The 24,169-nt window shown below is 37.8% G+C and overlaps 1 long non-coding RNA gene across 1 annotated transcript in view; it reads left to right on the forward strand.

The window, feature by feature from the left end:
* The first annotated feature begins 8,567 nt into the window (after positions 1-8,567).
* Positions 8,568-24,169, forward strand: part of LOC115598813 — a 94,590-nt gene continuing 78,988 nt past the window's right edge. The window contains exons 1-2 of the long non-coding RNA XR_003987937.1: positions 8,568-8,814; positions 16,129-16,178. This is a non-coding gene — a long non-coding RNA (uncharacterized LOC115598813). The remainder of the gene's footprint in view (positions 8,815-16,128; positions 16,179-24,169) is intronic.

The following is a 24,169-nucleotide window of genomic DNA, read 5'->3' on the forward strand; positions in this document are numbered from 1 at the left end:
AATAGAAATGATATATATTAAGCAGATGTGAAAGACCATGATCACAACCTGACAAAGGTTGAAAAAGGTTTCCCAAAGCCTTCTCCATAAGTGAATTCCAGTTTTCTGGGTTGCATGTTGGAGTGGTAATCTAACTTCATATAATGCAAATGTAAACCAGCTTGTTATGATGTGACTAACTGAACATTACTTTCTGTAGCTGCTACTTTTTCAGCTGGGATGCAGAAGTTCATAGAATCATAGAATTGGCTGCGTTGGAAGGGACCTCAGAGATCATCAAGTCCAACCCTTGATCAACTACTGCAGTTACCAGACCATGGCACTGAGTGCCACATCTAGTCTCTTTTTAAATATCTCCAGGAATGGAGAATCCACTACTTCCTGGGCAGCCCATTCCAATGCTTGGTCACCCTCTTGGTAGAGAAATTCTTTCTAATGTCCAACCTAAACTTCCCTCGGCACAACTTAAGACCGTGCCCTCTTGTCTTGCTGAGAGTTGCCTGGGAAAAGAGACCAACTCCCCCCTGGCTACACCCTCCTTTCAGGGAGTTGTAGAGAGTGATGAGGTCTCCTCTGAGCCTCCTCTTCTCCAGGCTGAACACCCCCAGCTCCCTCAGCCTCTCCTCATAGGAGAGTTGCCTTACATTAAACTTGAAACTTCTCCAGTGACAGCAAAGGGCTGTCTAAAACTAATAAAAAGCATCTGGGTGTGGAACAAAAGCTGGTTTTAGACATAAGGAGGCATTTTATCAGAAAGGTAGTCTCTATGCAGAGCTTAAAATAACTCTATGCAGTTATTAAAGCTGTATTAATAACTCAAAGATACTTTTCATGGTTTAATGCTGGGCCGGCAATTAACCGAACGAGAGATTCTCTCCATTAATCCCCCTCCCCTCCCTGATAAACAAAGATAGAAAAAGGGAGAGAGACTTATGAGTTGGAAAATAAAGTACACAGCTTTAATGAAACAGTAATGATAAAAAAAGGAAAAATTATTCAATATATACAAATATACAGAAAAACCAATACTACATTCCTCCCCTCTTTTCCCCCCAGTAACTCTCACGTCACCACCGAGGCTGCAGGGCAGCCCTGGGAAAGTCCAGGCTGGACTCCTGGGGTCAGCAGCAGTTGGGAGCTGGAGGCAGGAACACACAGATTCAGGCTGGCACGGATCAGGACCCCAGGCAGATGGATGGATGGAATCCTCCCAGGATGCCAAAGCAAACAGGAAGAGACAAAGAAGGGTGAAGGTGAAGGCTGAAGGGACCTGAACCTCATGATCCCCCAAATTTATACCGAGTATGTCGCGTATGGGATGGAATACTATGGTCAATTTTGGTCTCCTGTCTTGTCTGCTCTTCCAAAAGGAGAGTTGCAGGTGTGACCCCTTTACTCCCTTTTTTATTTCTGGAGCATAAGATGTTCCTCAGAACTGAGCAGTGTCCTTGGTTCTGCATTCCATAATCCAGCCATAACTATAAACATCGAGTGTTATCAGTCACTGACTGAGAAACTTGCTGTTAATTATAACAAGTACAGCCACTTACATGACTTAGCTGAAAGTAAAATCACAGACAGAAAATTACTTCTATCCTGGCCCAAACAAGGACAGTACTGAATAGGATCTACCTAATTTAATCTATGCAATATATTGTATTACATGGAACTTTCACTTGGCAGCTAGTGGCAGCCATGGAAATTTAGAACAAGATAATATGACAAAACTTATTAAGTACATTTTCTAACACAGCAAATTTTGTGTTTGTTTTGATCAATATATCAAATACATTGCTTTTCTTTTTTGTTGTGAAATCTTCTCTGCTATATCACAGACCTCTAAAAAAAGCCATTTAATATTATGATTTTTTTAGGAAACGTAGCTGTAGCTGGTAGTCTTTTCTCTTGGACCTTCATATATGTCTAATAATAGCAGATAATTAAACTTCAACCCCTGTTGCTTCTTTGATTGGCAAAGAGTAAAGGATCCTAAAGATACCCCTTCTGTGTCTTGTATTGGGTTTGAAAGGAAAAAACTCTAGACAGGCAGTTTTGCATGAAGAGGAATAGAGTAGCATGTTATGTTTTGTCTACAGCTGATTTATAGGTGGATGTATAATATGCCAATTTATAATATACAAATAAAGGTTTTCATTTACAAAGCCTCTGGTGTAATAGTTTGGAAACTCAGTTATTGTTGTGTAGGATGCACAAAGGTCTGAAAAGCATCTTCCTTACTGCCAGATTTTGTCTAGTTTGTGTCTAAATGTGAAGTGATAAAAATGGCTGGTGAGCAGGATTTTGAAATCACATGTGTATGCAAATCCCACCTGCCTCTTTTTTCCTCTCCAGACCTTTGAATAGAGCCCAAGGCACATATTTTGATTCTCTTGGTGTAGCTGGTAGGCTCTTCTGCTCCATATTAATAGTCAAGACCATAATGATTTCCTAAACGAGGCAATTTCACCTGGAAGTAGTTAAAAGGTTGGTAAACAGGCTATCCCCCAGACAAGAGTAATACATGCATCTGTGTTGTGTCAGCTGTACTTAAACAGGTGAGACTGAAAAAAAAAGAAAGTAGCAACTTCTCTCCATTTTGGTTGTGTAGGGTCCTTGTTCTCTAAGACAGATTTTTGTCTGAAAAGTTTATATTAAAAAGTGAAAATATTTAAAGAGTCAACACAGCACTGACTTAAAGGCATATACATTGGCAGACTGATTGGTTATTTAAGCTTTGCAGTGAAGCAGGTAGTTTAAGACTCTAGACATTAGGGCTATTAGGACTATCTTTGTGAAGCATGTAGTGAAAAACTGATTTTGCTTTCCTGTCCCATCGATTCACATAAAAACAGCACTTAATCCAACCAGAAATTTATTCTGGATATTCAAAAGAGATTTGTTTAATATTTATTTCTACTGTAGATGAACATTACAGGCAGTCAGAGATTGTAGTTCAACTTATATTACTTTATGATGAAAAATACTTTCTTTTATTCCTCCACCATTAGAATTAATAGTGTTCATATTAATAGATTATTGATTGCTTAAGCATCAATAGGAATATTATCTGCCCCATTTTTAAGGAAACTAGGATGTAGAGGCCCAAAGCCTTGACTGTGCAGGTCCTTACACATGCCTTTTGAGCCATGTGAATTTATCAATTTCAGTATCAACTGAAATCCGGGACAAAGGAGATTACCTTGAACTGCTGTATGACATTCCTAGATTTGTCAGCACCTCAGTAGTTTGCAGTGCTGTAAAAAAAAAAAATAAATTTTTTTGCTATCCATCTCATTTTTTTATTTAATGCTAACTATGAAACATTTATTAATGCTTCCTTAGCTTTTGGAGGAGCACATTACCAACAATCTTCTTCATGATTTTCATTTTCTTGTAGTGTTTTTGTTTGTTTGTATTGTTTGGTTTTTTTGTTGGTTTTGTTTGCTTGGTTTTTGTTGGTTGGGTTTTTTTTTATTTCTTCTTTTATTATCTTTTTAAAGTCTTGTTAACAAAAATAGTAGAAAGTAAATGCATAGAAGATATATACAAACAGATATAACACTGGAATATGCCTCCCTTCTTTAGCAGTCAGAACTACAGAAGAGATTATGGTGCTGGAAGACGAGTGTTAACCTGGGTCAGAGAAAAAGGTCTTATGTATAAAGGCTGAATCTGACTGACAAAATAGGAGAATGATGTTTGAGGCAAGAACTGCCTTTTTGTTTGGCAACACAATAGGATCCTCTTCCTTGATGGATTCCCAGTATTACTCAGTATAATAACATGATAATTGGTCCCAAAGATAGAATGAGTAAGATTGATTGGTGGTCTTTGGGGGCCCAGTTGTGTTATATCTAATGTAATTATATTTGATACTGACTTTTTAATACATATGGTAGCTATTTCCTTGGCTTGGAAGTAAGGCATATATGTAAGCTTGATGTTTGCTTGGTCTCTTTTCTATAAGCACACAAATTTATTCTTAGGAGAAACCCCAGCTATATCTGTCTCATGTCATGCTGTATTTTAATTCAAAACTAAAACTGATTTGTTCCAGAGATGTCTTGAAGCACAAATATGTTGTGGCTTGTAGAAATGTGGGAGGTGTGATGGAAAGAGCAAATGGCTATAGATTGGACTTGAAAAAAACACTGAGGCTTGCTACAGAAAAACATAGTAAGTTATTACTGCCTTGGAGCAACAGTCCACAGCAGGCATTCACCCCTTTCCATGGGACAATATAAACATTTTAGTGGATTTATGAGTATAAAGGAGCATCTGGAGATGATGAGATTGTGTAAGACTAATTTTAGAGTCTGAATTAAACTAATTCCATTGCTGCAAAAGTCACTGACATATTCTGTTGCTCTTGTTTAAAAGTTGTCTGTGGATTATGGCAATACCAGATTTTCCCAACCAAATGGAACAGAAAAGTCTAACACACTACTATTGGTGGTGGTGTGGTGGGCACTGACTTACTCTGAGGATTCTGAAAATACTTCATGAAGGATACTTATGCAGTCATGTTTCTGAGGCAAGTTTTTTCTCAGCTGTTAGCATCTGGGTTCCATTTCATCATGAATAGGTGACTGTCTCTTGAATTTATGTATGCTTCTCACTATTTAATAGAAAGTACAGCATGTATTCCTTGTTGTTTGTTGGTCCTGGCTTTGGTTTTTTTGTTTTTTAACTCAGTTGTGTTGTGTTTTTATTTTTCCTTTTCTTTTTTTTCTTTTTATTTCACCATTATTAAATTATATATATTAATGAAACTAGTGGTGTGTGATCTACTAACTAAGTAGCTAGGGAAATAAAGTTCTTTGAATTCAGTTTTGGTTTTGGAAATCTAACTTGCTCACCTGAAGTATTTGAAATAATGAAATGCCAGTTTTGTTCTAGGTTGAATTTCCTTTTTTTGCTCTTCCTCCTGTGATTCTTACTGTTGAAAAGCTCCCAGTCTAACAGTGATAGCTACTAGAAGTTAAGATAGTAGAAGGCTCAGTAGGTGAACAAATGCACTGCACTGTAGGAACTCAGAGTCTCAATGTTGGAGTGGCATATATGGCTTGCAATATTATTTTAGTGTTTTGGGCATTGTCTCTTCCAGAAGAAAGTGACTGAAATGTGGAGGCTCAAAAGTATTATCACCTCACAGTGCTAGCTGGCAGTGCTCTTCATGCATCATTTTCTGGGACCTCCTGGCAATATTCCCATGGCTTGAGAATGAAATGGAGAAAATCCTTATTCCTTTGAAACCAATTAGAGCTTTACAATGGACTTGAAGTGAGGAATCATTTGGTCATAAACTTGTGGGCCAAAATTGTGGTACTGAACATAGAAGGTATGGGGGCAGAGAGAAGTAACTCTAATTAAATGGTTGAAACAAAAAAGCAAAACAGACAAAAAAAGCCTTTGGATAATATGTTCAATATGTTTTCTATGAGCTCCCCATCAAAACAAAGGTATTCATGACCAGTGAAGCCCACGTTCCTATGGACTCTTTTCTAGAGGTTAACTGAACTTTGATATTTAAAGTAGTGTGTGAGTCTGATGGAAGCTAGCTAGAAAATTAGAAGGTAATTTTCTTCTCCATGTTTTCCAAATTTATTCATGGGGATACTGACAAAATTTATCTTGTCTATTAATTTGGCCTCTATTCATTTTGATATGGGATGTAGATCTGAAAGCTAAGAAGTTCCCCAAAAATAACTTCTAAAACCTATGATCTTAAATTTGATCAACACTGACTAAAGATTGAAGAGATTTTCGGTGGCACGGATGCACTCTTTAATCACACACACCTCTCTAACCTCAAAATTAAGGTAAAAAGAATGAATGTGTTATTTCTAACAGAGAACCCTTTTAGAAGCAACTAGAGACTTTCTACAACAGGAACTGCTTAACTGTACTGCTACTTCATTTATACAATAATAAGAATTCTAAACAGTTTTCTAGAAGGAAAGAGATTTGTGTTCATAAGCAAGGAACTACTAGTTACCTATTCCAGTGCTTCCCTGTTTCTTCATGCCTTGCCCAAGGCTGACAAGTTTGTTTAAAAGCAAAAGAAATACCAGATAACACCTCCCTCTCCTGCAACCACCCTGGAGCAATTATGGCAGGAGTATTTAGGTTATGAATCAAAATGATGCTAATAGAACCTACCTTCACAAACCAAAACAGGAATAAATTTTCAATTAACTTTCCATGAAGGAGAAGGTTGCATGATCTTTCTGGTAGTTATGCTATATTTGAATGAAAAACCTTTGTGTTCCACCTCTAAGTGTATAGTTATGTCTTTTTTATGTCAGTGTTTTAAGTGCCTATACACCATGTTTTATCTGCATCCTGATCTTGTCCTGTCTTGGACAAGTGCCTTGCTGACTCCACTGAGAATAGCATCATTCTCTTGCTGTCTTTTTCAAATTCTGTTATGAATTTCTTTGTCTGTTGATCTGGCCATATTTTTTTCTGCCTCAAGGAGTTGGCAGAGCTTCACTCCAGCCTATATTTGTTAATTACCTTGCACATTTTTTTCTTTTCCAGCCATACTAGATTTTGTGTTGTTAATGCCTTTCTAGACCTATCACCACACTATTTGCCTTTCTTGTCTGGTGCAACATGAGATGTAAATTCACAAGGCATGTGCTCTCCTTGCTGAGAAGTCGCATTTTATTTAGGATGCCTGCAAATTCATCTCATTATAAATGCTTACCATGCTCCCAAAAGAGAGAAAAGAGTTGACTTTGTCTCACCTGTCTGCCATTTTAAAATTTAAGATTTCTCAGGTGTAGGGACCTGCCTGTCATGTAACTTCCCCCAAAGTGTAAATGGAACTGCACATTCTTACTCGGCATTTCAAATACAATGCAGGTCTGCTCTTCCATTCCAGTTCTTATGTTAGACAGGAGCATTTGGCATTTGTTGTGATAGCCATTACTCATTTCACTTGTAATCCTTATTCATTGCATGGTGGAGTATTTAGGATCTTTTCTGGGATCTTTACTTAAACTGTTAATATACTTGAAGACCAGTGAGAGGGGCAGATATTTTGTAAGATTTGAGCTCGGGCAGCATCCGTGACTTCCATTGATTTCTGCTAGTAGACTTCTGAACAGCTCATGGAAATCAGTCAGTGCACACCACCTTAAGACAGTGCAACAGGCTCATGGTTTAGACTGTTTTGTTTTCTTTTCTTTTCCATTTCTGTTTTGGGTTTTCTTTTCCCATTGTCTGTGTTGATTATACATACTGAATTTGAGATACCTAGCAGTGCTTACTGAAGGCATTCAGGTGTCCAGAGCCGGATTTTCCCCTCTTTATCAAATCACACAATTTTAAATTAAATTAAAAAGGTTGGTTTCCCTCTTTATGCCTCTTGGTTGTAGGTGGAGGCATTTTACTGGCATGTAAAAGGTATTTTACTGAACTAAGAAATTATCATGACATGCAGTTTTGGAAATAACCAGCAATGCTTCATGACAGGGTGAGAGGAAGCAAAGTTTTGGCTTAAGTAGTGTGTGGCTGAGTCTCACTGAAAATGCTTGAAAACTGTAGGTGCTGTGTTGGACTATGCTGCACGCCCATTACTTCAGAACCCTGCACTGGATTTTAACATGTCTGTGCTTTGTTTCTGTTGCTGCAATTCTTCTTTGATATTTTTTGAATTAGAAGAGACATATGAGCCTCCATGCCACATGCCTATTACCCATAATGCTTATGGATTTTTTCAGTCCCCTATACTTTCATGTATAAATTTCCTATCAAATTCCACCCAAAGTTTTCACCTGCAATAATATCATTGCTTGCAGTGCAGTTTACACTGGTGTAATTTAGATAAGAATATAGATGCATATGTAAATATATGCATGTATGCACACATGTAATGCCTGCTTTCTTATACACATGCACACACACTTTCCTTTTATAGTTAAATAAGAATGAGAGGGAGAATCTCTTGGTTATTTTTGTGCTGAGCAATTTTAGAGCAACTAGTGAAAGGAAAATAAGTAATTTAAAGTTGTAGGTAGATTTTGGAGTCATGAATACACATGCACCCCTTTGCAGTGTATTCTGGTTCTTGTCAGTCCCAAGCAGTAAGTTTTCTACTTCTTTCACCTGACTTGCAGCAGTGAATTTTCTGCTAGCCTCAAATCTGATTTTTATGTCATGTAAGGGAAAATGGAGATAGGAATCTCTAAAAGAAAAAAAAAAAAAAAAGAAAGAACCCCCCAAAACAGCAGTTTCCCCAACCCCCACTCCTACACCACCAGTCCAAACATGGAACATATTTTAGCAGAAGTGCCCCAGCTCTATCATATGTGCTGTGCAGAGTCATCATGGCCATCCATGGTGCATAGCTGAGAGCCGGAAAGCAAACAGCTGCTGTAGCCTGATTTGAGTTAAAATAGTGTCAGTGTTTAGTCTGGCGCAGTGCTTCAGGAGAGATTGGCAGCTGGGTCAAACAAAGTCATTCCATTGGCTCCCTTCCCAGTAAGCTTCTGCTAGTATTTAGGTACTAGTGCAGCCTAGGCCCCTTTTCTCAGGGATAGCCTAACATCTGACCGCACCCTCTTTGCTTTTTAAAAAATGCCTTTTCACTCTCTAAGATAAATCCACTAGTATACAATCTGCCATTAATTGTGTATTAGGACTGTTTTTCTCTCGAAAGCCGATGCATCCTGCTCTCAACGTGGTGTAGAAAGCAGGCTGTTACAGTGCTGGATTAATAAAAGGGGCCTTTATGGTTTGTGAAAGAATATCTGTGTGCTTAGGCAGGAAACTTTTTGATCCGCAGAAAAGCCAGACGACATCTAGGTAAGGCCGTGTATCAAATCTATTTTTATGGGATAGGGGTGCAGCGAGAGCTGTTAATTGTGGTTGCTTAATGTTTGCATGCCCATTTTGATAAGCTTTTAAGAAAGTTTTGGAAATAGCTGCTCCGGCATATCGGGCTCTTTCTCTCCTCCCCCCCTTCTCACTCCTCCTATGCCTTTAACGCTTGCAAAATCTGCTTAGTTTTTGCTGAAATGTGCGCGGGCGCCACGCTTCTTTTTGAGAGAGGGTTCTTGCAGGGGCTCCCGGCAGAAAGTTCTGCTGCTGAACCCAAAAACTGTTAAAAGTGAAGTGGCTGGGGAGAATTTACAGGGAAAGCTTTCAACTGTTACAGACTGCCTGTGCAATCATTTAAAAGTAGTTGAAAACGGCTTTGAACTAACAAGGGTTTAATTACGGAAAAGTTTAATGTGGCGATGGAAGGAATATTAAGTAAGTTGTCTTTGTCTCATACTTTTTAATTTTAGTTGTTGCTTTAGCCTGTTGGGTCACATTTTTTGTCAGCGCTGAAGGCTGCCATGAATTGGTAATGAGGGCCCCTTTTGCACATGATTTTGGCACTTGGCCAAAATCAACTTCCCAACGGCAAGCTTTCTCTAAAAGAACCTGAAGCATTTTTTTGTGATTAGGAACCATGTCTGAAAGCTGCCACAACCAGTTGTGTAGGCATGTCAAAATGACTTTATACAGTATATCTGAAGCATTCGGAGAGGGTGTGTGTGTGTCTGTCTGTCTGTCTGTCTGCTTTTTTCCACATGTACCAAATTGTTGCTATTATAATTTGAAATTTCTACAGCTTATGCACCTCCAAAACCCAGGCTACAGGCAGCTGAGGCATAATGAGTATCATTGGTACCTCTATATTTTTCTACATTGCAAAGCAGCCCTAATTGTCACATTTAAGAGGATACAATATGAGGGGGTTGCTTAAAGTTCTTGTGGACATAAAGCAGATGAATCTTTAAACTTTTAATCTCAGTAAATTATGCTCAAAGTGAAAAGTAAGTAATGACATTTTCGGGAAGGTTCTTTGTTTGAATTGTGTGAGTGAAGCTTTTTTGATATAGCTGTTTAAAAAAATACATATCTGGAGCCATTGGGGAGAAATTTTCAAGGGGAAACTCAGATGTGCCTTTGGATTTATCCCGATTCCTTGAAATCTGGGTATTGGTCTGATCTGTGAGACAAGGAGCAGGAGCTGGGAGTCCTTTGTTGTTAAAAAGAGGGAAAGGGAGTTAGTCTAAACATTAATAAGGAACGGCAAAAGTTCACGTTTCAAGTGTGCTTAGAGTTTTGAAACTTTTGGAGATCATCGGTGTAATAAATGGGTGATTATTCGTCCATGATATTATAAAAACAAGTCTGGCACTGTAAGTGAATACATGATTATTGTTGTACACTTGAACATTTTGTGAATTTAATCTGTATTTAACAAAACAACCCTGCAACTAGAAATTAAGAACCTCCTATTTTGTGCTGTGTATACCCTACCCCAGTGTCTTTTCCATGTGCGTTCAGTGTAAAGACAGAATATGTCTTTTGCTGCATAGGCAGCATTTTTGCTAGATAATTTTTATTTTATGTAACAGCACTTTTGGTGATAGCCAGGGGGTTTCTCATTACTTCCTATATGAGTTGTTTACTTATAAGAGAATCCATACTTACCATAGCAATATTTATGTGGAACAGCCTTTTTGCACCTTCCCCCGCTCCCCCAGCATTGGTCCCTTTGGCAGTAGTGCTTGCTGCTAAAATGGTCTTTACAGGTATTTTCTTTCCTCTGTTAAACCATACATTTTCCGTAGTGTGTGTGTGTCTATATATGTGTGTATGTTTCCTTTATTATCTAATGCAAGACATAGCTAATTTTGGGAAAAAACCCTCGATCTCTTCAGGCTCTTCAGTATCTGTACTTTATATAACTTGCCTGGAAGAGTTTGTTCATTGTTACGTTGCAGGACACTGAGTTACAATACTCGAAAGTCTCCTACGAGTTTAACTGTAACACATTGTATTTACAGTGAAAGAAAGAAGACAGGATTAACATGTTAAAGAGGTAGATGGAGAACATTAATAAAATAAAACTGATAGGACTTAATTACATTTTTCTTGAATATTTAAAAAGTTTTAAACTAAGAAAAAAATGCATTACAGTTGAATATTATTTAAATGTAAAGCATTGCCAGAAAATGACTGTACTGGCTGAAAAAGCAAATGTGATAGTAGAATTACGGCAAAGCATTACGGAATTTATTTGCTGGTGCATGGAAGTAATTTATTCAGAGTTACTAAATTACATTCAGTTAATTTATTGTATGCATATAAACATCTAGCTAATGAAAAACTAACTTTAAAATGTTTCATTGTGATATTTCTAGTTTTACTGTGAAATAATGAGCACATGCAAGTGCACTACTTCTTGAAGTTTTCATTTCTGTTTTGGTTGGTGAAGGACTGTGTCATAAATCACAGCGAATTACGCTCCAGAAACTTTGAGAGCGGTTTCTAAATACAGAGTCAAATTTTGTCTGATAGCATGCCTTAAGTGTATAATTCAATATATGAAATAACAGCGTTTTCCTTATAAACATAAAACATTATAAATACGGGTTTCGATTACAGACATTAACATTTTCCTTCAGCAAGAAAGATGTTGTCTTTATGAACATGAAAAAAAAAAGTTATGTTTCCATTAGATAAATTAGCATTCTGTATTCATAAGTGTAAAATTTAAAATGTATAGATATTGTATTCTGGTTTTAAATCCCAGACTGCTAGGTTAATGTTTCTTCCTTGTAGTCAGGTTGCTAAATAGCTGTTTAGTTACTTTTCCTGAGATTACAAAAGGTGAAGGATATTAAGTATTCTGCATTATGCCATTTTTATTTTTAACCTCCTTCAGGAATAACATGTCCCTAATCTTTCCACTTGGAGGGCTTTATGTTTTCTATTTGTTTGCAAACATATCATGAAAGAGTGCAATTACAAAGCTTAACTTTGTTGTAAATTTGTGTCTTCTATTTTACTTTGTAGAACTGTAGAGCTGCCAGTTACTCATTTCAGTGCAGTAAGCCAGTTTATTCTCCTTTCAGAATACATATTCTTGCTTTGTAGTTAGCATTTTTAATGGCAGTTAGACATTAATATTTCATGTTTTAGTAGTGCAATGTAAGTGGTACATATTGTTACACATTTGAATAAAAGTTGCAAATGTATTTATAAAAAACTTTCACTTAAATGAAAAAAAAAACAACGCTAAATACATTGTGGACCATTTTCAGTTTGTCAAGAAAACAGTTCTTTTCTAAAAGAACAGGTTTATTCTATTGCATTTTTAAAGACATTAGAAAGGAAGCAGGACTGTTTTGTCTTGTCTTGTGGGTTTTTTGTTGGTTTTTTGTTTTCTTGTTTTTTTTTTAGCAAGCATTTAATTCATATAAACTAAGCACTTTGTTCTATATGTTCAAAATTCCAGCAATGAGATAAATAAATTGCTGCATTGGATGGAACACAATTATTGAATTTTGGCAGAACTTCAGTGAACTCTGCCATGAAAGATTAATGTGCACAGTGTGCTCTTAGATTCTAAAGTAACTGAGTAAGATAAGGGGAGAGCATAGCAGGCTTCAACCTTTGTGGTTTAGAGAAAACAGAAAATGATGGGCAAATGTTAACTTTTGGTATAAACTGCTAATGATAATGTTTTGTCATGTGGGTGATAAAAGCTACAGGAGGAGACAAGAAAATCCAATTTAACACAAATTCTATTTCTTTCTTGCTCTGCTTCTCATTTTTCTGTACGAGAACAGCCAAGATTGCTCTGCATTCTTATGAAAAGGAGTACGTAGCAGGCAAACCACTTGCAGTATCCAGTCATGTACTGTGCTAATAAAATCCCTCCATATCAGCATATTGTATGTGGTATTTCACTACAAGTATGATTTCAGTTTGTGATTATGCTACAATGATTTCAGAATACAAGTGGAATTGTGCTGGCTGGATGAAAGTTACTTGTAATCACAATGTTGTTTGTTGTTACTCCTCCTTCCTCTACCAGACCTTGATAGTTTAAAACATTTGCCGCAATTGATAAACTGTGGTTACAATCACAAAATCATGTTCCTTCTGGCTTTTAAGTAAATACTGAAACCAACCAATGTTTTTAATTGAGAACAAAGATGCATTGTCCTGCTAGTCAAGCTCCAATAGGATTGCAAAGACTTTTTAATGTTTTCAGTCAGTTGGCTATAGGAGAGAACAGGCATGACATCAGTCCTGCTCTGGAGAGAACAGCTGTGGCTTCCTTGGCAGTACCCTACTCCTGGGATGAATCCCTCTGCCTGCTTGGACTCCCTGGAACCCTGTACCTAAGCCCAGGTGTTTTCCCTTCCACAGATGTGTGCAGGCCGAAGCACCAGCCCATAGCCCTGGAGCTGGTTTCCAGCAGGTCTTGGGGACAGCAGTGTGGTGGGCAGGATCCAGTGTGGCTGCTGGCATGCTGTCTGCCTGACTGGGTAGTGATGGAGGTACAGCTCCAGTACACCCCAAATGTCTGGAATCAGAGGGAGTTTGAGGTGGGTGTCGGCCTCTTGTCCCTAGTGGCGATAGGGCAAGAGATAATGGGCTCAACTAGGGGAGGTTCAGAGTAGACATGAGGGAAAATTTATTCGCTGAAAGAGTGGTGAAGCATCGGAACAGGTTACCCAGGGAGGTGGTGGAGTTGCTGTCCCTGGGGGTATTCTAAAAATGGGTAGGTGTGGCACTTTGGGAGGTAATTTAATGCTTAAGGTGATGTAGGACTGATGGTTGGACTCGATCTTGCAGGTCCTTTCCAACCAATGTTGATTCTGTGGTTCTGTGAGTTAGGCAGTGAGGATACATTTGTGTTGGGCTTTTTTCTCTGCTTGCTTGCTCCTTACTTGCAGACTATTAACCTGCTGCTCAGGCTGAGTGCTTTAAAATGGTGAGTATCCAGGGTCTTGGATGTATTTCATTACTTCAAAGGCATTTCTGCTCTCCTTCCCAGTCACATCCTTAAGTTCATGATGACAGTGTTATGAGGGGGGAAGTTTAAAATTTAAAAGGGCAAGGGCCTGCTGCAGTCAGCAGAGACACTATCTCTGACTTTGCAGCTCTTCAGTTCCAGCACCCTGTGACCTGCCTGCTCCAGGCTGGCAGAATCTGCCCCTTCCTCCTTAATTCCTGGTGGCACTAGTATGACTGCCATTGCCATCTTCCTCATGCAGCTTCTTTGTCTTCGTTGGCACTCTTCAAAGAGGAAGGTTTACTGAATAAAAGGCTTGAGCATGCTTTCCCTGTGTTGTAAAGAAGCAGATGTCCGAAGGCTTATTTTGCCCATTTGCAGTCTTTTGTCTCATCCTTCTCCTCCTTTTTGCTAGAAATTACTCTCGTGGATGACCTTGATTATATCAGTTCATATCACCATTTCAAGCGGAGTTCAGAAAGTGCCACTCTCTGTCGTCTAGAGTATTACTGTTTAAATGCTGTATTACATAGTGTATGTCCAAGATAAAATGGATTTAACTCTAGGTCTGTTATTCTGATAATTAGACATAGTTTCCTTTCAGCAACATTGATTTCCAGATACCTTAATCTTCAAACAAAAAAAGCATATTTTTATCTTTTATAGAGTACGGTAGAGTGCTTCAGTGTTTGTTTACCCTGTAGGTGTATTTATTTGGAAAACCTTTAATAAGTTATATTCAGAGTGCACCTGTATTTTGAAGTAGACCATGATAATTCTTTTCTTTTAGGTTTAATCAATTCTCATAAATTATAGCAATCTAAAATTGTTACCACACATTGTAGAATGGGAGAAGGAATATTGCGCCTTCTTTGCATAGATAATAAATGTATTTGCAATGTGAAATCAGGTTATGCTTTTTCAGCAATGAGGTTATGGACTTTTAACCTATTCAATCTCTTAAAATATTACCCTTTTTGCAAAAGATAGATATACAACCCAGTGACCACCCCCTCCAGTATTTCAACGCATAATATTTGGGCGAACATTTAAATGCCTACCGGGTGTCACGTGGGAGGCTCTGAGGAGACAAAAATGAGGTGCATTAAGGCAGATCTTGCTGTTCCCTCTCTGCTGACCCTGGGAGCCCTGCCTGCCAGGGAAGCAGCAGCTCTCCTGGGCGGTGTGAGCCAGCGGCACTGGGACGCCTCAGCACTACTGAGCCCAGCAGCGGGGGGAGAGCAGTGGGAGGGCAGGAGTGAAGCCAAGGTACTTGTGACCCTACAGATCAGTTGTTCTGCTTGATAGAGAGGGAATGTAGCAGCTGTGTCAGGATGCTAGGCGAAGGTCTGCTTTGAGTCGTTCTCAAAACAGGATGAGTTCCTTTCAGCTGCAGCTTGAGACCCTCGGCAGCACACGGTGAGGTTACATGAGCATTACATGGGGAGAAGACTCAGTCCCCTAAGGGATCCTCTGTGGCTGCATGAGTTACTGAAAACCTCAAGGCCTAAATTAAAGGCAGAAAATGTGAGACAGGTGAATGAGGTTTTTTTAGATGTATTGCAGTGTGGAAGTTTTCTTATAAGCATAGTAACTGAGTCAATTATATGATCTTTGGGCCTTTTTTTGGGGGGTTTTTTTTTTTGTTACTTGCACATAGTGCAGGTCGGTGTCACAAATTATCCTGAAAGCCAGTCTGCAAAATTGTGTACTTTACATTTTCTACAGTTACACATACCCGTCTCCATTTCTGATGAGTCTGTCTCTGGGCATGCAAGGTTTCCCAAGGGCTGAGCATTACAAATGCTCAGCCTTTTCCTTCCACTGTGATTTGTAATTTTTTTGTGTCAACATTACCCTCTCCCAAAATATTCAGAACATTGCAAAGAAAAAAAGGATTCTATAGACATTTGAAACTTTTTTTTTTTTTTTGTCAGAAATGAGGAACAGTGATGTAAAAAAGCTGTTACATTTGGGTGAGGCAAGAGGGAGTAGGGGAGGAAGGTTAAGTTTAGAAAACACAGTGGTGTAACTCACAGTGTTACAACCTATGAAAATATTTATGACAGAATCAAAATATTGTTAGGCTGACAGACCACAGTTGAACTGCTTTTTATAATCTCCAAATAATCTGACGAAGCAGAGTATTTGACTATAATACACCTGTATTAGTAGTAGGAAGGAAACAAATATTGGAAATACATGCTAAATACTTGCAAGGTATTTGATTTGAGTGCGTACATTAGTTTTCTAAATTCCAGTTCCTAGACTGGTAATCATGATTGTTAATGTATATCTTTTATGACTTTCAGAGTAAGAGAAGCCAGCTTTAGGACCATGAGTATAGTGAGATCCTCCACCGGTAAGTACCCAAACTGCAATCAACTTTATTACATTTTTGTAGAGTAGAGGCCTTTCCAAGACCACACTTGCTGCAGCTTAGTCACACAACAGCTTCAAATGTCATTCTGGAATAATAGGGTAGTAATGTGATATACTCTACAATGAAAATCACTGTAAAGCACAGGTGGTTGCTTGCATTTGTGTGGTCAGATATAAACACTGCACTATGGGGGTACAAGCTACTGCTTTCCCACTTGAGGAAAGTGTAATTAAAAATGGTTTCCAGATGTGCTGGCACACCTCTGCCATTTTTAAAAGTGAATTTACAAATGCAAATTGAACCGTGTTGCATTCATCATTGCAAAGCTGTTGATGGGTTTTCAGGTAATAAAAAGGTTGGAGGTGTCAACACCCTTGCTGTAAAACTGAACTCTCCTTAGGCAACAGGCAGCAGCATTTTATGTTCACATTGTGTTCTTAGCATTTTCTGTAAATAGTTCATTGCTGAGCTGTGGCAAATTTGCAAAATGTATCTGGACAAAAATTAATATTTGTTTAATGAAAACATGAACAGTGATGTCTTGCTAGTGGTTTTATTTGGTAAATCAATGCAGCAAGTTTGGTTTTGTTTGTTTCCAGTGCAACAAAATAAACACTACCTTAAAACACTGGGTTTCATATCCTTTACCCTAACTTTCATGAAGCACAAATAGTCAGAAAGCAAGAAAAAATACAATGTACTGAAAATTGACCTTTATTGTGTCTCAGAACAGAAAACAGAAGAAGCTCTGTATTTACAGATTTACATAATACATCCTTAGTTGCAAGAAAATGAATTAGAATACAATTCAGAAAAGGTGCTAGACTTTAAAATATTGGTGAGAGAAGATTATAGATCTTTTGATTTAGCTAAAGATAGACCTTTAGGACAAACTGTTTCCCTAATATTCACTTGACCTTGTTAGAAACTTTCTTCAGCTCCAGAAGTTTAACTTACTTCTGTTGCTTAGAAAAAGCACCAGGAAAGAATGCCGAACCTGCCATGTTCTTAGCAATGCTTCTTCTAGCACAGCACTAGTTACTGATACCTGTGTCTTTCCATTAATTTGGGAAAAAAAAATTGAGGGCTGGAACCTACTAATCTGAAGGTTGTGGACTGTTGACCAGGCTGCTAAATAATAAGAGAACATTTTTTAAGATACTGGGTGTAATATTGCCTGACCTTTGCATGTATTTCCTTTACTTCAAGAGATGTGTTGTGCCTTTCCTTGTCAAATGGGAGTCTAATCATTAAGATTATAGGGAAATACTAGCACTGAGTCAATTATTTCCTGAATGTTTCCTCTTAGCTGAGGAACGTTGATTTTTCCATTTAAGTCCCTCCTTTACTAAGCAGAATGGAAACCCTCTTTTGGAAGTGTGTAAATACTGGAATACTTTGCAGGAGATTTAGTCAGAAAAACAGCTGCTGAGATCAAATAATTTTCATATAAAATTTAACGTGTTAAGTTTTGTTAACTTAACAAATAGTTAACTTCTCACTATGAAATGCTGTAAATTGTTACAAAGGCACTGACAGACTCAGTGAAGGCTTCAAAATGCAGTCTTGGTAGTAAAGATAGCAAACTATCCTCCCATGTGTTGTTCTTTTCTGTAATAACGTAGTAACCTGGTAACGTTCTAGTGCTGGTAATGAGTGTTCTGTCTGGAACATTTTCATGTCTCTGCGATGGAGGGTCCAGATCAGCACATGGCACTTGATCTGTGTCTGTATATCATGAGGATAACATGAAACAGATAATTATAAAAAAGCAGAATATTAATAACTTCAGAGTGAAAATGTTGATTTCAGCCATACTGGCTGCTAGTCAGCAGACTGTTACTTTATGTTGTAATGACTGGGTGTACTATAAATGTTTTATCTTGATATTAAGACTTCAAATTTGTCCTACCAGTGACTCTTTTACAAGTATGTCTTTACTAACACATGTATGTAAATTTAATATTAAATCTCATTTAAATCACTATTTGTCCAGAAGGTAGAATTTAACACTCAGTTGTTAAAAATATATTGATTTTTTTCTGGCAAAATGCCATTCAACATCAAACTTAGAAATGTCTACAAAAATTCAAATGAGAAAACGTGCAAACTAAACACTACCTAAGTATTTAATTCATGGTTTGTTGTAATTAAGACTCAGTGGTCACTCCTCTGAACTGGCTATTCATGTCAGAGACCAGGCCTGGCCAAACCCACAACCTAGCTCACAGTTTTGTACATATGATTTTTTAATAAGGAGTTAATTTTTATAGAAGCTTGGGTGGTTTAGACAAAGTAAGTACTGAAACAATAGATTACTTACACATTGTGTGGTTTACATTGTTGGTGACTGTAGAATTTTGAGTGCTTGTTGATTAACTGCATTCTTATTAGTTGAAAAGTAAAATTCTGACCTGACTGGGGGAGCTGTCAAAAAGTCTTCTGGGACTGTGCATAAAGGGGCATGAAGAAGGCAACTTGTTGGATGACAAAAATCTTGTCATGACCGATAGATTCAGAGGACAGCCCACCAAGGACATGTCTGCCCCCAAATGTAACAAACCTGCCCAGTGTACTTAAAACAGCTGAGGCAACATTCGGCTGTGGTTTCAACCTCTACCAGACACTGAGTGCAATTTTATAAGACCAGTGAGTTCACAACTGTGAATGGAGAAACTGTTATGTATGTATGATACCACTGCAAATTTTGCAAACACATCATTTTCTGGACATCTGTATCCTTGGTTTTGGTAGCATTCCAGAGAGCAACAAGTGCAATGCTCCCTATTTAACCCAGGAAAGCTTCCAAAAACACTGCTTCGGATTGCATTTTATCTCTGTTTAGAACATTTTTTTTGCCACAGGTCTTGAATTGTTGATTTTAATACTTTCTTGTAAATCATAATCACTATCAGCATTTCCTATGCCTTCCAGATACCTAATCTTTAGCTTAAATGAAAGTCTTTGTCTGTGACTTCACAATTAGGTGCTAACAGAAAATTGTTAGAAATATGTTAGAAATTGTTGACTAAAACCTGAGGAAGAGTAAGCCAGAGAAAAAAAAAGGACTCTTTAATATTAAGACCACTTAAAAAATTATACATCTAATGAAGAAAAAAATCAGGGAGGAGAAAGAAACATTCAGAACATTTCAAAAAAAGCAATCGTCAAAAAATTTAATAAAATGACATTACAAAACCTGAACATGGCTCAGAAATAATTACCATTTCAATATTTTTTTAAGTTTCAGATTATTTTTCCTCTCTGAAAAAATAAAAACAGATAAACTATCGATTTTATATATATATATATATATATATGAGTAGGGGGAAGATGAATCAGGTCATCTTAGATACTTAGTAACCATAATTTTGAAATATTTTCTTTTGATTTGCTTTTCTACATATCTATGTTAGTCTTTGGGGCAAGAAAATAAGAAAAAGAAAAAAACAACTAGATGGTAATTTTGCACTTTAAACCAGGAATCTTATCTTGAAAATATCTATATTGAATACTTTACCATTTAAAAACACTTGCTGCTTTTTTGAAATGGCAAATGTCTTGATACATTTCCTTTCAAGTAACTTTACTTTTAATGAAACAGCCTTTTCTGAGGGAAAATTGTCTGAAATATTTCCTATTAACTGTTAATCATGTGACAAATATATTAGATATTTTATAATTGAATTTTTGTGCTTGTGATTTTGTATAATATGAAACCTTAACAAATTGCCAAATTAAGCCATAAGTTTTCTTAAAATCATAGAACTGGTTTAGTTGGAAAGGTCCTTTAAGATTGTGAAGTCCAACTGTTAACTGCCAAGTCCACCACTAAACCCTAAGCACCACTAAGCATCACATCTATACATCTTTTAAATACCTCCAGGGATGGAGACTCAACCACATCCTTGGCCAGCCTGTTCCAGTGTCTGACAACTGTTTGGGTGAAAGAATTTTTCCTAAGATCTATCTAGACTTTCCCTGGCACAATTTGAGGCCATTTCCTCTCGTTTCTTTTTACCTGGGAGAAGAGATCAACACCCACCTGGGTACAACCTACTTTCAGGTAGATGGAGAGAACAATAAGGTCTTCCCTCAGCCTCCTTCTCTCCAGACTAAACAATCCCAGTTCCCTCAGTCACTTCCCATGAGGCTCCTGCCTGAGACCCTTCAGCACCTTTGTTACCCTTCTCTGGATGTGCTCCAGCACCTCAATGTCCTTCGTGCAGGGAGAGGCCCAAAACTGAACACAATACTGTGAACACAATACTGAAGTACAGCCTCACCAGTGTTGAGTACAGGAAAACAAACACTTCCCTTGTCTTGCTGGCCACAGTATTTCTGATACAAGCCAGGATGCTTGTTAGCCTCCCTGGCCACCTGGGCACACTGCTGGCTGACATTCAGCTCTAGATCAACCAGCACCCTCAGGTCCTTTTCCTGTGGGCAGCTTTCCAGCCACTCCTCCCCAAGCCTGTAGCATTTCACTGGGTTGTTCTGACCCAAGAGCATACCCTTGCAGACCAAGTTGGCCTGGTTGGACTTCATACATTTGAAGTTCTTTCTTGTTCCTTCTTAGAGAGAGTGAAGTAAATGATAGAAGTAGTATGTGGAAAATCTAGTTGAGAGTCTTTGCCTGTGGATAAACCTCATATGGTCATGTAAATAAGACTGCTGGAATCACCAGAAGTTGTGTACTGAGTGATTTACTCAAGGTCACTACTATAACACCATGGTAAATACACGTTATATGGGACCAGTACACAGATTGTTACGCTTCAATAAGCTTGAATGAAGCCATGCATTAAGTTGCTGCCCTGAGCTTTCATCTCTTCTAGGCTTTCCTCCAGTGGCTGGCAAAGCTGTGCAGTACCTCTCTGTAGCCAGAGTTACCTACTGCACTGTGACTAGCAGCAAACCACAGTCTTTGGGAAAGCAAAAGTATTCTCCATGGAGTCCCCTTATCCTACTGTCCAGCTGTATGACTCTAGGTAAATTTGCCTTCTACCATTTTTTCTGGGCAAAAATTCCTCGGTATTTTGCTATTACCTAATATCATCCTATTGAAATATTTCATCAATAAGGAAGACTTAAAGACATAGCTCTTAATAGGGTGGTCACTGAAACTGATTTATATTATTGTTTTTTTAAATTCTTGTGAGGGAATATTTGGTTTCAGACAGAAATGACGGCACTGTGCCGTCTTTTTACATGCAGGGTTCTCAGTTGTAGCACTGCCACTAAAGACAAATAAATTCCCTCCTCACCTTTTTTTCTGTAACCATTTCTGTGTTCTTTTCTAATCAAATACTTCATAACTGAGATTATTTCTGGCAGATACTGGTTCAACTACTTGAGATGCTGAAAAGGGAATATATTCCAAATATTTATTATTTGTATTTTTTTATGTTGCAGCTATGGGAGCTTTTATTTTGAACTATCCAGTCTCTTGTTAGAACCAGCTTCCAAGTTCAGATGACTAAGGGGATATATTATATCTTTGAGAAATTAGCCTTAGCCATTTAGGAACAGGAACTGAATTTCTCTCTTGGACAGACAGTTTTTCAGTTTAAATGCATGTCTGCACAGTGAGTGCAATTGCTGTTGACAAACACTCCCTGCCTGGTTGTGAGTATATTGGTAGTTCAGGGTGAAGTATCATGCTTTGAGCACTCCACAGCAAGGAGGCAGAGTACAATGCTGATAATGAGAGATTTGATTTACAAGTGATGTTTGAATGAAGTGGAGTCATTAGACAAATGTGTTAGGAATGACAAGAGTACCTGTTGCTGCCTTGCGGAAGCACGGTGATGATGATGATCCCTTGTGTTCCCTTCAGTCTGCCTTCCTATTCCCTCCATCATATCCCCCATTCTCCTAGTACTCCCCCTGCCCAGCCTCAGCATATACAGTTTTTAACATTTCAGGGAGAATTTGTACACAGGGCTTCTTGTTATTAAGCTTGGTTGGTCAGAAAAAATTAACTTCTTTCATACTGATAATATTTCATGTCTCCAACTGATTTGTAAGGCAAGAATGGCTGTAGAGGACAACAGTTGGAAAGTCTTTCAAGCCTTCATCATGGCTCCTTTTTGCAATTATATTTCCTGGTACAGTACCTGAGTACCTGTGTTGCTTTCTGAAATGAGATGGAACAACTCTCCAGCTCTTGGTCCAGATGTAAATTCTCTGTGCTCTGCTTTTTTTTCCATCCACAGAGACATCTAAAAAGTGCCACTGAAAATTCAGTGAGAAAGCTCCACTTCAGTAACGCTTAAATAAAGGGGAGTACTCACCAGTGAATTGTAGCAACTTGAAAAAAAAACAAAACCAAAACCAACCAACCAAACAAAAAAACCACAAAACCCAAAGCAAACCAAAATCTGAAACCCAAAGCACTAACAAACTATAAGTTATTCCAGTTTTAGGATGGCAGCTTCCTAAATGACTAAGACAGTGCCTATAGTAAGATCATTTACTTGCTGGGTAGTTTAAGATAAATTGGAGTTTGAGCATTGTGGTAATTCTGTTTAGATTTTACTTGAGCTATTTCTTACCACTAAAGAAGGAGATGTGTAAAATACTAAGACTGTGTGTCTAATGCTAAACAAATCCTTATCCACACACAGAAGTCAAGTAGACAGAGTCTGCATTTTGCCAGTGGATTCAGTAACATCAGCTCTGAACAAGCTTGGAGAACACATCAAGGTGCTTAAGAAAAACAGGAATATAATTCCTGATGAAGGGAAGACCACATGGTATGAAAATATAGCAAGGATGTAGGCAAGATAAGAACTCTAGAAAACAAATTTAGATATATTTTGGTTTACATTATATCCAAAAATACTAAGAATTGTGGGGATACTGACTAAAAGTAATGGACTAAATCATACTTACTAAATAATGTTTTCAAAAGCCTGTGGAACTCTTTACAGTTAAAGGTCCATCTAGATAACATTAAAAGATCACCAACTGATCACCATGGTCTGTGGTCCAGAGTTTCAGGTAAGTTTTGTAAAATTAATCTGTTTGTGAAAACAGTAATAGTACTATGGTATATCAAGAAGAATCTTGGAAAAAAAAACAGGCAAAAACAAAACTCCAGATAAATCCAAACCACAAATCATACCAAACATTTCTGCAGCATTTATCCAATCAATTTTAAGGTATGTAGGAGAGCATAGTTGCCTATTTCTTTCCATAAGCTGTTTGATCCCTTGTCAGCCAGTCCTTCCAAGTTTTTCAAGGGTGCATTTTCAGCTTTTTTCCTGATGAATTCAACACACCTTTTTTTTTTTTTTTTTTTTTTTTTTTTAAGGTTTTAGGCAGTGTATTTGATGCACTGATCATGTACCATGATCTTTTCTGACATGTGGTTGGTCTGCTGAGATGCTGAAGACCATTAGTTTGAGCACCTCAGAGTTGATAAACGAGGTCCAAATAATTATAGGACCAATGTAGGAATTAAGCAGTGTATGGCCTTTCTGCTTCTCTTCCTTGCAGGGCTTTTATTTCACTCGAAGTATTATTCATCTTCTGAAAACAAACCAACTGTTTGTTTGGGGTTTTTTTGTGGTAAACAGTTATTTTGTATTCCTTTTAAAATTAAGAACCTAGCAGGAGAAATTGTTATTGGCAAAAATCCCATAGAGGATCAGTATCAAAGGAGTCAGAATTTAGTAATCTGAGCTTGCACTGGGAATTAAAGAAAACTCCACAAGAGTATCTCTACAAAAGATATCAGACTTGTGATGAGAAATTGAGGAGCAGAAAAGGAAATAAATAGAGGTCTGTTGTGACCTGAAGTTTTGAACAAGGGAGGAAGAAGCAACACCACAAGGAGGTAGATAATTCTGGATAAGATTTCAGAGTTTTCAGAGCAAACTCAAATCAAATCTCTGTGGTCTCTGACATTTTTCCTGTTACAAGTGCAACATTCCTGCTGAGAACTGTATGCTGAAAAATCTTTA

This window comes from Calypte anna, chromosome 1 (genome assembly GCF_003957555.1).
Source record: "Calypte anna isolate BGI_N300 chromosome 1, bCalAnn1_v1.p, whole genome shotgun sequence".
NCBI lineage: Eukaryota > Metazoa > Chordata > Aves > Apodiformes > Trochilidae > Calypte > Calypte anna.